This window comes from Ochotona curzoniae, unplaced genomic scaffold, assembly GCF_017591425.1.
Source record: "Ochotona curzoniae isolate NIBS_2020 unplaced genomic scaffold, NIBS_Ocur_1.0 scaffold_4506, whole genome shotgun sequence".
In the NCBI taxonomy this organism is placed as follows: domain Eukaryota; kingdom Metazoa; phylum Chordata; class Mammalia; order Lagomorpha; family Ochotonidae; genus Ochotona; species Ochotona curzoniae.
Window position 1 is genome coordinate 52,476,851 of NW_024467119.1, and position 17,074 is coordinate 52,493,924.

General features: G+C 40.9%; 1 protein-coding gene across 1 annotated transcript in view; it reads left to right on the plus strand.

Annotated features, from left to right (window-relative positions):
• SYNPO2 (synaptopodin 2) overlaps window positions 1–17,074 on the plus strand; it is a 169,342-nt gene that overhangs the window by 148,301 nt on the left and 3,967 nt on the right. The gene's annotated exons all lie outside the window — the stretch shown is intronic.

Consider the following 17,074-nt stretch of genomic DNA (forward strand, 5'->3'; position numbering starts at 1 on the left):
TGCCTTTGCATTAACCATTTCATTTAATCTTCACAAAAAGCAACTTGTGTTAGCCATAGGAAAGCCAACCTGAGATACAAGCGGAGGCCACTGTCACTATTCTGGGGTGTTGATTCTTTTCAAGAAGGCGTTGTGGGACACCTGCTGTCTCACACAGCCTGACTTCTAGCCTGGTGCCAAGGATCTCCATTTAATGATCTGTGTTAAAGGGATGAAGTGAAGTAAGGGTGAGTTTCCTAACCGTGGTTACGGGTTTAATAACTTCAAAGTGCCTTCTTACTGCTGATGGACAATGCCGAGCACTTTTACAGTAAAGCCATTGGGAACAGAAAACACCTGGCTATTAAGTGTCTCAGTTTGGATTTAATCTTCCAAATAAAACTTGCACTGCTGTGTATTGTTTTATCACTTATAACACAGAGACCCTGCGAGCCCCTGTATTATAACAGTGAGTTCCTAAGGTTGGTGGTGCTGTTTTATGAGTCACCACCAGCCTGGCAGGAAGGGTATTGGAAGTCATGGTCATCTAAAAGAAGTGTTTTCACAACAGCCAAATGCTTCAAATGCTTCCCGGGGGAAGCATAGGGTGTGTTCCCATTCTTGACCAAAGTCAGGGTTATTGAATTTGTTTTTAGACTTCTCTGATAAGTTCATGAGAAAAGGCTATAAATTCTTAGAACCCACATTATATTCCCAGATGCACTGACCCTCTCTGGTCTATGTCCCTGATCTCATTTGACTCTGGGGAACTCACAGACCCATGCAACACTTTGGTGCTTCTGAGTTTGTCAACAAGAGTTCTGGGAAAAACAGAGCTCACTTTTAAACTTTAGACTTCCCACCAGAGTTGGCCCTGAGCCACAGGCAAATGAATACATTCCCACAGGACGCAAACACCAGGCAGAATTGGTGGAAGAGGCCAGCCTCTTGTTTATCCTGCTATGATTCTAAAACATGCAGGCAAAAATGATAACTTAGTTATCTGTGAGCATCATGCCAGGAACATCTCACCTTCCCACACAGCAAGACTCTCCCCTCCTTGGTATTATCAGGTGATGACTCCATAACATTTTAGAAAAGTAGAATGTTTACATAGTGAGCACATGTGTACACTTACACTACCACTGGGCATTAGGAATCACAGACTACTTACTGGCAATGGATTTTTAAAAAGCTTCATCAAAAATATTGATTCTTGTCAAATATTTCCCCAATTCTTGATTATATCAACATTTTTTGCCAGCTAATAAAGTGTATCTAAAATGTAAAAAAGAGAAAGTGAGACATCTATAAGATTTTTAAAAAATATATTTATTTATATTCCTTGAAAGGCAGATTTTACAGAGAGGAGAGATGGAGAGAGAGAGGTCTTCCATCTGCTGGTTCTATCCTCATATGGACACAGTGGCTGGAGCTGGCCAATCCCAAACCAGGAGCCAGTAGCTTTCTTACAGGTTTCTCATGTAGGTGAAGGAATGCAAGGACTTGAACCATCCTCTGCTGCCTTTCCAGAATGGGAAATGGAGCAGCCAAGACTCTAACTAGCACCCACTAGCGATGCTAGTGCAACAGAGGACTAACCCATTTTGCAAAGTGTGCAGACCCCAATCCTGCGGGCTTTTTTTTTTTATACTTTTTCAAAATTTTTTCTTCTTATGTTGAAAGGCAGAGAGAAAAAGTGTGAAAATAGATAGAGCTTCTATCTGCTTAGTCATTCCCCCAGTGCTCATAGGGTGAGAACTTGGCTGAATCAAAGCTGTGGGTGAAGATCTCTCAGGTGGGTGGCAGGGATCCAACGGTTCAAGTCACCTGCCTCCCAGAGTGTGCATGAGCAGATAGCTGGATCGGGAGTTTAGCTAGTGTTTGAATCAAAGCTCTCTATTAAGGGGCATTGGCATCTTACCTGGCCAAATGCCCACACCCGCTTGTGATATTTATTTTTATTCTTTTTCTTTGCCCCACCCCACCCCTGATTTTTATTTTAAGCCTCTTACACTTACTGCAGTTCATTTCTTGAGATGTGCTTGCTGTAAGCACATGTGCTTCATGACTGGTAAAACATAAATTCAGGGTCTTTCATCCAAAGACCAGGAGCATCCACTTTGCAGATGCTCTCCTTCCTCTACTTGGAAATATTACCCAACATCATAGCAGTCAGCTGCCAGGGAGAAATCTGCTTCCACTACTCCTACTTCTTGAACCCTTGAACAATTGTTAATGGTTTGCTCATGAAAATAATTCAAAAGTGCAAAGGATTCTAATTGGCCTTGAGTTGAAAAGAAATGACGCATTTTAGGGAGAAATAAAAAAGCGTTCTTCTTGAAGAAAAAACACATAACAACAACAACAACAAAACCTACAGTGCTATGGTGGGAATGATCTGTTTTCAAGGCCACCCTACAGCCCTGAACTGAAAATCGGGATGACATGGGTGGGGAGGAAGCTGTGGCAGTGGTTCAAGCCACCTCATGAGGCCTGAAGAAAAGGCAGGGGGTGGGCAGGGGAGTTATTGTGTTACTTTTCTGCTACATGCCAAGAACTGTGTTGAGTTCTAAGTATCTTAACTGAGCACAACCATCAGCCCCATACTTTCCCAAGGTATCTTTCAGAGATCACCGCTTTTAATCCTTGGTCTTCACAAAATAGGATTCATCAGTGTCTCCATTTTCTAATTCGACTTGGGATTCTGAGCACTTGGCCAAGAGATGGGAGTCTGAATAAGTTATCCAAGGTCACATAATGTTAATTAATGGACTCTGGATTCAGTCTGCAACCTGCATTTGCATTTTTAATCTTGCACTGTGATTTTAATTCTCAGGTTTATCCTGAAAAAGGAGCAGATTATTCCCATTTTACAGACAGGTATATAGACATATAGGTATATAGAGCTAGTAGACAACATGCCTAAGAATCATGTTAGCAGTATGTATACAGATGGAGTTGGTTGGCTTTGGATCTTTGTGCCTCATCCAAGCCTTGCTCTTCCTGTGATGTCTCCTGGTTTCTAGTCTCGTTAGGCCCTGTAATCCCACTGTCTGAGACCTCCTCATTATCAATTCACAAAAAGCAAAGATCCCATGAGACTGCCCCGGATATGTTTTATTAATGACTTTGCATTGAGTGGCACTGGGAAAGATCCCTCTCTCCTAAGATTGCTGGAAACACACTCGCTCTGACAGCATGGGAGCGTGGTGAGCAGTCATTGAGAAAGCCTCGATTTTCTAAGCAGCAAAGACAGAATTGACAGGGATTTAGCTTGAGTTCCTACCATGAATAGGTGATGCCCAGCATCTGGGAGTGGAAAGGAGTAGGATTTAGAAAACTAAAGCAAAATCTGTGACGATGCAGAAGGAAGGGCTCCCCTTGACTCTGTGCCATTCTGACTAAATGTAATTCAGGCAACTTTGTTGTGAAGTTGTGAATCAGCAGTCACCTTTGGCTGGCTACAAAACCAGAGTGAGGCACTCTGCTAAGAATTCCCAGAGCAATGCCGAGGGAGGCACGTGTTTTCAGTGTGGGAAGCTGTCTTGTCCAGGTTGCCCCGACTGCCCTCATAGCGCTGTGCCTAACCCATGGATCTAACAGGTGTATGGATGTGCCAGAGACAGCACCCCCTTGCTGTCACACAGTGCTCTTCTACTGGCAGATTTCTCAGCAGTTATTTCCATCAACCACTTCGAGGCAAGGGCATTTTTATACATCATGTCCTTTCCAATCTTTGTTTCCCCTTTCACTCTGCTTCATTATTATTTTGAAGCTATCTCATGAGGAGCTAATGCGATGGCTTCTAAATTTCAGATTTTGAGCACCCCTTCACTAACTTGAAGACAACAACAAGAGGATTAACCCATTAGATGAAAATCTACTGAGCTCTGTCTCCTAAAAAGTCATTGAGCCTCTAACCACACTAACGTCCAGGTGTTAACATTTTTAGCCACTGGAAGTAGGTGGTAGGCACTATAGCGGTCTTGCTTTAAAGTGAGAAAATTAGGACCAAGAAAATTGTTGAAAGCTCAGGAGCTTGGGTCTTGGGGCTGACTCAGGTCCCAGTAGCCAAGCCCACAGCCATTCACTGATCTCAAAGCCACCCCATCTCTCCTGATCCTACACACAGGTCATAACGGAAAGAAATGGCTTTTCAGAGGCCGTACTTCACATGTGGCAGAAAAAACTCGAATGTTTCTTTCAACCCTGTAACATAAGATATACTGAAAAGTCTTCTTAGAGTTTGGTAGCTCCAACGGATAGATGTTTTTAAGTTGGGTACACTGGGCATAAAGTGTAGCTTTCATTTCCTTTGGCCTATTTTACGAAGAAACAGCTCTACCCTTCGCTGGTTTCCCCTGGATACCCATGATGCACTAGATTAATGCCTGAACACCTCAGCCTACCTACCAGCATCAGTTATTATCAGAACTAATTCACACGCTGCAAATCAGGGAACAAATGTAATGATTAGGGAATTCATCAAATTTTAGTCACAATAATACAGAAAAAAAAAGTTCCCTACAGTTTTTTCTCTAGAAAGTTGTATGCTTTGGTTCCATGTGTAGAAGAGCATCAGGCACAGTGAAAGTTCTCAGCCAATGTTTCCTACTAAAGTAAAGGGAACACAAGAACCATCACTCCAAAAACACCCAAGGAAGCAAACACGGCAGCAGGGCAAAATCTTTTGTGTTCCTTTTTAAGAATTCCAGTTTAAGGGACCCATCATAGCTGAAATAGAAAGTGCAATTGCTATCTATGTCAGTCTCATAGTGTTATGAAAGCCTATTGTGAGGAGTTGACCTATCTTTGGTTTTTGCTCTTACCCCCCCCTTTTTTTTTTTTTTTTTTGCTACGGCTGGATATGTTTATAGTGCCCTGCATCTACCCCGTCCCTCTGTTTTCTTCTCTGTGTTCATGTATTTGCTCTGGCCCTAGTTGAGTGGTATACAAATATGAGAGCAGTATTCAAACAAATGGGTTACAGGTTCAAAATACAAATTCAGCCATCAACTCTACTATAAGGATAGGTCCAACTAAAAGTATCAGTCTTCACTAGAACAAAGGTAACACATTCACCTCTCATGGAAAAATGCTTGTGAATCAAATATATTCTCTGAATAGGGTGGCTAGTATCCTGGAGTAAGGGCCTTGTAGGACAGTTGAAGCTTAAATAGGCCTAGCACACAGAAAGTGGAACACTGAGCACCCTGTCCCGGGGCCTGCCCCACTTCAGACCTGCAACAGTTGGGCTCTGAGAGAAGCGGCTGACCCAGGAGGGCACAGCTCACAGCTGTCCTGCTTGCTCTGCTCCAGCTCTGTCCTAGGACAAAGGGTCAGTAACCTGGCCTGGTGGGAGTAATTGATCCCCTTGCCTGAGAAGTGTGATCACTTTCCAAAAACAGAAAGGGTGAAGCAGAGCTAACTCCCAGCCCGCAGGCAACTGATCAAAAATGATTTGGAGCTGAGCGCCTGCTGGAGGGAGGAACTTAACATTCCAGCTGCCTTTCTAACTCAGGCAATTTTTGTGGCTTTTCTGGTACTTGGAAAATCCCGAATCATGAGCAGAAGGTAGGACCAATCTTAAAGAAAAAACAAAAACAAACAAAAAAAACCCCACCAAATTCATCAAAACAAGTTGAGTCTAAAAATGGTATCCTAATCCAAAATAACATTCCTTTTGAATACAATAATTGAGTTTTCCTTTCGTGTTATTTCATTTTAAAACAAAATCAGGTTTGTGGTTTTTTTTTTCTTTCTGCTTTTGTTTTGGTTTTTGCATCGGAGGTCTTTGGCCCTTTTTTCTCCTGGCATGTGTCAAACTGGTAAAGTGCACAAATCATCTTTTGAAGCTAAGAATCATTAAGTAGGCTGGACTAATAGAAAATAAAGGGCTAATTTCAGTTATCAGAGTAGTCCTCTCATAGTTGTATTTTTTCTTTTGGTTTTTAGAATTTATTTATTTGAAAGACAGAGTGACCGAAAGAAGACACACACATACACACCCACGAGGAGAGGTGAGGGTGGGAGAGCAATCTTCTACCTGTTGATTTACTTCCCAAATGACTGCCATACTTGGGACCATGCTGGACTAAGCCAGGAGCCTGGAACTTCCTCTAGGTCTCCCATGTGTTGCAGGGGGTCCAAGCACCTGGCCCATCTTGAGCTGCTCTCCCCGGGGGCCGGAGCAGAGGTGGAGCAGCCAGAACTTGTTCGCAGTTCACACAGTTCTTAACCCCCTGAGCTACAGCACCTGTCCCCATCACTTCGAACTTTTCATGTTTAGTTTTGATTGTCCAGTATGCTTTAGTTTAATACAATTTTCTAAACAAAACATTTGCTTGAGCAAACTTCTTCCCAAGGGGGGATTAAGATCCCCCCAGCACCACTTTAGAGATTCCAAGTCACTGCTTCCCAGTGGGGATCAAACATTCTTTATTTTTATAATACATGAGCGTCTTCAAACTGTTCATGGAAACTCTATATTATAAAAAAAAACACATGGGTGAACTTCAGTTGGGGGTGGGGAGAATAAAAATATATCTTTTAATTCCATGTTTTCCATGTTGGTTTGAAATGCCCTTGTATACCTCAGGTGATTTTACTGTTGATGGGTTGTGAACCACACTATGGAAAACTCTTTAATGATCAAACCACAGAAGTCAACTTTAGCCTTTAGAGTGCATGAATACGTTTTTCTGGTCTGGGCCGGCCAGACTTAAAAATTGGTGCTGCTGTGGTGCCTTGCCCGAGCCAGAGCAGCTCATGGGAAGCAGCATGTTGCTGGGCTTTCGAACATCCAGGAGATGGCAGCAGACTCTCTTCCCCAGGTCAGAAGGCCCTGCCCAGGCTGCCATTCACAAGCTGTGGCAGCAGAATTTGTTTTGAACATCTCTTTTTCTTTACCAGAAGAACAAAAGAGGCTTTGAGAGGATATTTTTTGATCTGTCCCCCTTTCCTCAAGTTGCCTGATGAGCATAAACATTGCCAGAAGCAGGACAAGGCGTTTTATCTTGTAGAACGAGAGATTGGAAGTTCCTCCCCTGCTTTTTCTTATCTCTGCCCAAAGGGATTGTCATGATCTCCCATGGCTGTAGAGTCTGTTATCTTCAATCAAAACTGACCTTACTAATCACTAACATCTCTCTGGCAGTCAGCAGAACATTCTTATTTGGGTAGCTAGGATCAAGGGGGGATTTTAAAACATTTGGCATGAACATAAATAGGATTGTAGAATTGCTGAAAGTAAAATGACGTTCATGAACTTTACTTGTCTCAGGGAAAGGTCCTAGTTATTCTTGTTGTAACACGAATGCAAGCAAATAGTGTAATGGATTGATGAAGAGCAAAGTCAGCTTAGCTGGAAGTGTGTGCAGCGCAAAGAACAGACAGGCCCACTCGGTAGCACCTTTGATCCCAACACTCTCAGAGGTTTATTTCTACAATGAGAGCAATGATGATGTGTCTGGATGTTCTGTAGTAGGAGATGTGTGTTTATGCATTTGCTAGTGGGAGGAGAAAAGACAAACAGGAGCTGGAGATTCATGTGAAAGGAAGTGAGGCTGTTTTACTACGTCTAGAAGTTGTTATTTTTTATGGATTGAGTGAAAAGACGGCTAAGTGAGTTGATGGAATGTTTGTGTTCATTTGTTTAGTTTTCTGTAAATTTATCAGTATATTTACATAAATTAATGCTACAAGTGAGAACATTGTTTAGCACTTGGAAGGGTCTATATCTAGCCTCATTTCAAAATGAAGGCCAATTTGGGAATGGGGAAAAGATAATGCAAAAAAATGACACAGGTCTGATAAAGTGTAGCCCACTTTGCCAAATTTGTTACAGTATTAATATGGCATGTTATGTCAAGATACTTACACATTACAGTTCAGTGGGCACATTAAAATAACTATGCCCAGGGAAAACAGCTCTATTATCAGCTAGCCCCAGTGGTGAAATTAAGTAATTGGTCTTTTATCTTTAAAAGTTTGAGAAGTAAACAAGCATTCCATGAGTGGAACTGGGATTTGTATTTTCAAATGAAGTAATTGCTTCTGATTTTGAAGAAATGCACTTGGTGTTTCCAAATTTCTGATTGTATTTGAAAAGCACATGATCATGTCTCTCGTGGTGTACTGGAATCTATAGATATATATAGTGTGTGTGTGTATGTGTATACATATGCATACACACACACACACACACACTGGAATCTATAGATTCCAGTAAAACGTTCATTTGAAAATCTTACCTACCCATTTTCTGATCACTAACATAAAATATTGTTATAGGAATCTCCAAAAAGTTCATGGAAAATGCATATAATGAAAACAAAACCATGCGTGGTACTTAATTTTTTTTTGCAAGAAACTGAACTTATTTCAATTCTGTTTTTCATTAACTTTTTGAATTCACTTCCTACATAAAGTTATTTTGTAAATTCCCTCAAGCAAGGAAAATATCAGTAAATAGAATGTAACCCTTGGATCAGAGAAATTCTATTCTGAGCTTTAAAAAGTTCTCAGTTCTTCTCTGATAGAGTTGCATTTATTTTTTTAATACTGGAGCCATGTTTTTGAAAAGGGGATGAATTAAGTTCCCCAAAGTGTATTAGGTTAAGTGATTTCTCGAAGGCCCAGAGTATGAACCCAGGGTTCCATTTCATAGGCTCAGAAACACAATGGCCCTTTCCTCATCTCATTCTCTCCATCTTGGTGAATTGATGTCACAAGTTGTGTGATCACTAACACAACTCTGTATTACCATTAACAAGGCTTGATTTGTCAGCATTTTTTTAATGTAATGAGGAATTACAGTAAAAGGGTGTTTTAAAAACATACCAGTAAAAGTTTGGAGCATATTATCAGTCAAAGGCCAAACTGAGCATGTTAATTGTATGCATACGTTACTTTAAAATGCTTGTGACTAAAATTCAAACTGATAAAATTTTCCTCGGAGATGGTGAAAGCCATTCTACTTGAAAAATGATTTTGCATAAGGAATATTGACTCTGGTTCATATAGCAGGTACATGACCCATAAGACATCATGTCATCCCACCCTCAGGTGGATAAATCCAGCTACAATAGTAGCTTTTCTTTGTGTGAATGAGGAAAGAGAGAAAACATTTGGTTGATTTGGTCTAGGAAACAAGTGTCTCTAGGCTATCATGGATGGCTAAAACTGTCTTTATGTAATATTAATGATATAAGCCACTTCAGCCACAGCCTACTATCTCCCAGAGTGTGCACTGAAATAGGAAGCTGGAGGCAGAAATGGAGCCAAGACTCAAACACAGATACTCCAAAATGAGATGCAGGCATTCCAGATAGTATCTTTATTTTTTTAAAACTCTGTTTTTTTATGATACAGTTCTAAAAGCTCTGGGATTTCCCCTCATCAACTCCCCTTTCTTCACTGGTTTCCTCTATATTTTTATAGTTGTATAGGCCTTCAAAAACAGTCACAAGGCCATCATGCTGCTATTTAAGTATATCTTGACATTGTAGGTATAAACAGTAGCAGAAACTCCAGCATTCTAGTATCAAGGTATATTTAACAGTTTCATTGGGAGTCCATATTATGTTCAGGAGTGGAGATGCATATTGCAATGTACCTTCACTTCTTGTTATGATGGTTTCGATTACACAATTCCTCTGGATAAATATATGTATATGCATGTTTTGTATTTGGCATGAAGGTTGCCTTGTATCAGAGAAAATATATATTTGTCCTTTTGGGATTGACTTATTTCATTGGACATGATGGTCTCTGAGTGGGACCATTTTGTTGCAAATGGTAGAATTTCATTCATTTAATGGCTGAGTAGTACTCCAGGGAACAATATACCAGTTTCTTCATCCATCCTTCTTTCAATGGGCATCTGAGTTCTTTCCATGCCTTCGCTATTTTAGATATAGGAGTATAGGTTACTTTCTCATATATGGTTTTCATTTCCTTTGCATATATTCCCAGAAGTGGGATAGTTGGATGATATGGCAGATAAATTTTCAGTTGTCTGAGCACTCTCCATACTGATTTCCATAGTGGTTGTACTAACCCACGCTCTCACCAAAAGTAAAGTAGTATCCTTAAGCCCCATGCCAAAAGCCCACTCAATAGTGTTAATTTATATACTAATAATGATGACTATTTTTTAAGTGTTTAAGATGCAACAAACACGGCCTTGTTTTCAACATCAAAGCTTCCCACAAGGTTAGGAGTTTATTTCAAGATGAGCATTTGACACAGCAACTTCAATTGCTGTATGGGGACACCCGCATCCCACATGAAAGTGCCTGCTTGCTTCAAGCCCTAGGTGTCCACTTCTGATCCAGCTTCCTACTAATGCATACCCTGGAAGGCAGTGGATGATAGATCAAGTGGTTGGGTGTCTGCCGTTATGTGAAAGAGAAAGAATTCTAGGCCTGTGGCTTCCACCTATGCCAGCTTTGGCCATTGTGAATTAGCAGATGTATATACTGTCTCTTCTCTCCTTCACTCTCTCTTTCAAACAAATGTAAGTAAAATTTTTAAAAAAGAGAAAAAATAAGTTATTTTATAGTTGATTACTATTCTTTGTTTATTTCAAAATTTAAGTTTTTATCTCCATAGAAAATAATGAAATCAGACCTTCTGTCACTATTCATTTTTTTTCACTGGTAGCACCCCGCATGAATGACATATTTAAATCTTTTGAGAAGAAGGAAAAATTTGCAGAAAGTGTTTGAAATGTGCCTGAATGTTTATTTATATGTTCAAAATCAATTAGAGTTACATAAAAATACACTTAAAAAGGGCCTCTGCCCCAAGATATATAAAAATTAAAATGGTAATTCATCCACTTACATAGAAAAGCTTGTTTCTTTTTTAAATATGTTTGTTTTTTATTGGAAAGGCAGTATTTCAGGGAAAATGAGATAGAAAGATCTTTTGTGGTTCCCCACAGAAGATTCCCCAAGTGGTTGCAATGGACAATGCTGAGCAAATCCATAGCCAGAAACCAGGAGCTTCTTTTAGGTCTCCCATATGGGTGCGGGATCCCAAGGTCTTGGGCCATTATCCACTGCTTTCCCAGGCCACAAGCAGGGAGCTGCATGGGAAACGGAGCACCCTATACACAAACTGATGCCCGTATGGGATCTCGGCACGTGCAAGGCAAAGATTTAGCCACTAAGTCCAGAAAATTCTATTTTAATATAGTATTTTGAAGCCATACTTTGTAGAGGGACCTAGTTCTATTTTGAAAATAAAGGTCAAAAATTGCTATGGCAGTAATTTTTTTCTCCTAACCCCTCAAAATGCACTATTCAAATTGAATGCACTATTCAATTTGTTACCTATGGCATTAATCTCCAATTATATATAAAGTGCTAGCTGTATGATCGTGGGCAACTTGCCTGCCCCTCAGTTTTCTTCTTGGTAATAGAAATATTGTATAGTTTTTTGAAAGGATTGAATGGGTGATGGTTGGTGCTTCTTGGCCTTTCGGTTAAGATCAGGGGCATAGATAACAGAAACACAATGTTCAGAATTTGGACTACAGGAAAAATCCTATATGGTTCAGACAGAATTGTGATCATTGCTTCTGAGATGAAAAGGATCCCAGAGACAGAAGCACAAATTCCTCCCTCAGGGCAATCCACACGACTTTAAATTGAGTATGGTTGTTTTATTATTATTATTATTAGTAGTAGTAGTAGTATTTGCAATGGAAGGATAAAAAATCATCCAGAAGTTTGTATTTTGGTACACTCTGTCCTAGCAATGAGGTGAAGTGAGTGGCAAAGTTTCTTCCCAGCCCAGCTGCTTGTTTCCTGTTGTGGGGAGGCAGCTGGGGACTGGCACTGCGGTATCTCTGGCGTGTGCTGCTTAATGCCACTTCAAAGGCAGGACTCTTCTATTTTTATCCCAAGTTGGCGGCCTGCCTTTGCAGTTGCCTCATGAACAAAAGGTCCTGCCAGGTCTCAGACACCTTTAGGGACCACAGAGTTTTGTCTCAAAATAATAATAATAATAATAATAATAATAATAATAAACATCATTGTTTGTTATATGATGTGTCTTTCAGGTTGGAAATGCAACTTTCCAGGAGCAGAAAGCTAATGAGCAATGGAATAGGAAGTTGAATGCAGGTAGTCTTGTACTAGAGCTGTTAATGTAAGATTAGGCTGTACTTGCCATGAGATTCTTTTGAGAGAATGACTTCTTTAAAGAGTTGAGGCCCACGCAAACTACATGGAATGAATTCTTTGAAATTTTGGAAAGGGTCATTTACATTGTAGTGAATGAATACTGGCGTTTTGCCATCTGTCATGAGAACAAGCAGGTGGGCTGTGTGAAGGGAACAGAGTACATCACGTTTAGATGCACTTTTGCCCTGTGAGGAGAAACATATGGGGTCTGCACTGAGGAGCAAAGCTCAGAGCAGCTGCAGGCCTTTCTCAGCTAAACATCAGTCATCTTTGTATGTCAACTGAATGTTGATTTTGCTATACGGCTTGTTAATGAAGTAGTTTAACTAGCTCCCCTGTTTAACTGGCTGGTAACCAACTGAACTGGCATGGAGTCCTTGGTACTTAACAAGGAAGGCTCCTCTGAAGTTTACATTTATAGAGAGACACAGATAATCTGAGAAGTTAAAGAAGGTTAGTGTCTAGAAGGGCAAACTGCGTTGTGTCATAAATTTCCAAACCAAAAGATTCTCTTGGCTGATACCCTGCTTGTACAGGCAGTGTTGACCGAGGGTCTTCAACTGATAAATATTAGTCCAACTCATTTGACTCCTTTCTGTCTTTAAATACTTGGTCATTAATTTCCCAACACAAATATTTCAAAGGGTTCAAGAAAAGTGAACAGGAAGAAATGTGTTCCTTTTGACCTTTGATTGGGATTTCTAGAAAACAGAGATCCTAGAAGAGACACACAATGAGAAGACAGCCTGTAGGAAGCACAAGACCGTTTCCATCTTCCCGTTAGCGCAGGTCAGAACCTCTGGAGTCAGGGTTGCCTCCCCTCCATGCTACAAGCCACACCTCATTGCCAGCACATTCAGTATCACAACACATTCACCATCTGCCCACACACTCTTGCCTAAACCACTGCTCTTGTCTCCTCATTGGTTTCCCTAGTTCCATCCTTGCCTCCTTCAGTCATTTCTTAGTATGACAGCCAAAATCACCCTGTTAAGACCTGGCATGTGTTATGTCACTCATCCTCTGACTAAAATTCTCCATTGAGGGTCACCAATGTAGCTTAGCATGTTAGGCCACAGCCTGTACCTCGCTTGTGTGCTGGTTCATAACCTGGTGGCTCTGCTTCCAATACAGCTCCCTGTTAATGGCCTAAGGAAACAATGGATTAGCCAAATGCTTGGGCCACTGCACCCGTGTGGGAGACCTGGAAAAAACTCCTGGTGCCTGGCTTCAGCCTGGCTCAGCCTTGGCCACTGTAGCCATTTGAAGAGTGAATTGGTGAATGACAGAGTCTGTCTTTCTTTCTTTTGACTTTTTTTTTTAAGATTTATTTATTTTTTATTGCAAAGTCAGATATACAGAGAGGAGGAGGGACAGAGAGGAAGATGTTCCATACAATGATTCACCCCCCAAGTGACCGCAACGGCCGGTGCTGTGCCAATCCAAAGCCAGGAACCAGGAAATTCCTCCAGGTCTCCCACATGGGTGCAGAGTCCCAAGGCTCTGGGCTGTTCTCGACTGCTTTCCCAGGCCACAAGAGGGCGCTGGATGGGAAGTGGAGCTGCCGGGATTAGAACCTGTGCCTATATGGGATCCTGGTTTATTCAAGGCAAGGACTTTAGCTGCTAGGCCACCATGCCGGGGCCTTTCATTCCACTTTTCTCTAAATCTGCCTTTCATATAAATAAGTCTTAACAGAAACATGTTCTTTTGGTTTCCTATTTTAGAAAAGAAAGACCAGGGTCTTTCCATTGACCTATGAGACATCACAAACTCGCACACAGTTGCTGTCATCTGACTTCACCTGCTCCTCATTCTCTCCCTCTGAGCGCAGCCACCCTGGCCTCTTTGCTCTTCCTCGAACATACAGGGATGCTTCATGCTTCAGGACTTTATACTTGCTGATCTCTCTGAACACAAATCCCAGATGTGGCCCTGTCTCTTACCTCCTCTTCCAGAGGTCTTACTGCACCATTATCTAAGCACTCTATTTGGCTATTCCTTCACTCTGTCAAAATTCCATGTTTCCCTTTCCTTCGTTTACAGGAACCTAAATGATCCACATTTGACTTTTTGCCGGGGAGGGGTTGTTTGGTTAAGATATTCCTAAACCCAGAACTGGTCTCAGAACAGCAGGTGCTTGGTAAATATTTTTAAATGAATGAATGATTCTCTCTATATTTGGCTGTCATACATTAAAAATTTGGTTATCTTCACCAAACTTTTTGGGCAGCTTGAAAGATGTCATCCTTCCCACACATGATTCACATACGGGACTCCTATTAGACCCATCCTTACTGTATCCAATGTAGGAACAACAATGTGCATTCTAAATCATACCTAGCAGGTATTTTAGATTGAATAAATATTTATGAATACCTCAATTTTATAAATAAATAGGAGCTTTTAAATGCAACTAAATGACTTCAGATCAAGGGAAGCTTGAGGGTTTCAAATTGCATTAATTTCACAAGTAAGAAAAACTTTAGAGAATTATTCATTAACTATTTTAAAATTATTTTTGTTTTCCATGATACCGTTTCATAGGTATAGGGAATTCTCCTGTTTTCTCCCCCTATTTTACTCTCCCACTATTTTCTCCCATATTATTACCATAGTATATTCCTTTAATAAGTGTTCCAAGTTTAACATTCTGCTATTTAAGTGTATCATAGCATTGTAAGTATAGACAAAGGTAGAAAACCTAGTATATATCATTGGGGTGTATTTTACTGCTTCACTGATTCGTGAATCTTTAAAGAGATCAATATATTTTTTTTAAATAAGAGCTAAGAAAATAAAGTAATGGCTATTGGGATGAATTGGGGCTGGAGAAGAGAAGAGTTGCTTATCCTCTTTGAGGGTTGTCATCTGGAAAATGTAGATAATGGTGGAGATTGTGTTACTGGATTGTGGTGAGCAGTATATGAAATACTCCACATACAGCGAGCACACTCACTTCCTGCACACAGAAACCAATGTGTTAATTTTGGTTACTACTTAGGACAGATGTAGGAAGTTGTTTCTTTGGCCTTTTACTTTTGCAATATAAAAGACCAAGTGATTCATGAGTTCAGTGGAAATCTACTGCAGGAGTACAGGGGACTGCCTGAAGATTGGCATGTTCTTGTGGGTGGAAATCTTTAAAATCAGACTGCCCTAAATCCACAGACTGAATGTTGCAAGTGTGATATGAACTGTACCATCTGCCAGATGCCACAGTTGGCTTGCTGATTTGAGTTGTCCTCACTCAGCACAAGGGTGTGTACACTGGTGTATAAGTATGTACACCTGCTTAAGAAGATCACCACAGCTCTGTTGGCCTTCCCCAACAAACTGGAAAAGTAGGGATTTGGAAAACTTGAGGAAATAAATACTGGATATTATTTCTTCTTAGCAGAGAAAACTAAAAATAGCAACAGGATTGTGAAAATTTTTCAAAAGAGGTGAAAGAAACTGGAATACATAAAAGAAAGGCTGTAGCAAAGTGAACATAGGTGTTTTCTGTGTTAGCGTGATTATAACGTAAAGGTATAGGAGGTAAGTCTCATTCTATGTAAAGAAGTTCCTCCGAATGGGAGCCCAAGGACCACCTAAGATGCCCTGGAAACTAGTGAGCGTCTGTCTCCAAGCAGGGCCTCTGGGCAGTCTGAGGTGGTACCTCTTTGAAACTATCAAAAGTAATCAGAGAAATTCCTTGTAATTAATGAATAGGAAAAAATATTTTCCATTCCATTTTAGCCTATATTTCATTTTATTTTTAAAAACATCTATTTATTTTAGAAGCAGAAATGTCAATGGCTGGCTCACTCGCCCCAAATGTTTGCAGCAATCAGACTGGGAGCAGCTGAAGCCAGGAGCCAGGAATCCACTCATCTACTTGGGCACCATGGACCCAACTTCCCAGCTATCTACCATCTCTCAGCACGTGCATTAGCAGCAAGCTGGCATTGAGACGAGGGGATGTGGGCATTCTAACCACCTTTTAAACTGCTAGACCACATACCCATTCCTATTTCAGTTAAAAAAGACAAGAGCTTAATGCTCTACTAAAAAATGATATGTTAACAGAATACTGAGACTGAAGGTTTAACCAAAGCCCTGGGAAATAACACTTTGCACATTGGAGAGAGGTTCCAGACAAGATATTTTACAAAGAAAATGACCGCAAGCCACTTAGTTAATTCTTGATCCTCTCGGTCAGATCCAGGTGACTAAAGGGAGCCTGTGTATGTTGAGGACAGAGGATGCTATGAGAATCCTGTGGTACTGTACGTGTGTGTTGGGAGCAGTTGGGGTGGGGTCTCTATCTCTGTACCTCAAGACTTGTTTGAGAATCAAGGTGGTTTCTTAGATTTCTTATATGAAAGGCCTGCGTGAAGATGGGTGCTGAGGTCAGAGTAGGCTAGGATCTGATGTCCTGGCAGGAAAGCTGGAGGGTGAGGCACAGGCTAGTAAACTCATATGGAAACAAAACAAAACAACACACACACACACACACACACACACACACACACGAAATGTATTGTCATGTCTTCATAGGAATATGAGAGTAGTGGTACCCATGGGCCAGTACAGACTAGCAGCAAAGGAGGGAGGGATGCAATCATTTTGAGGTCTCTCACGGGGGGACAAATGAACCCTAGTAGCTCCATGCTGTAAATAGCTGCGACTGCTTCTTCTTCTTTTTCTTCTTCTTTTCTCTAAGATTTACTTTCATTGGAAAGGTAGGTTTATAGAGAGAAGGAGAGACAAAGAGAAAGATCTTCCATCTGGGAGTTCACTCCCCAGGTGGCTGCAATGGCCAGAGTTGAGATGATCCAAAGCCAGGTGTCAGAAGCGTCCTCCAGGTCTCTCACACAGGTGCAGGGTCCCAAGGCTTTGGGCCATTCTCTACT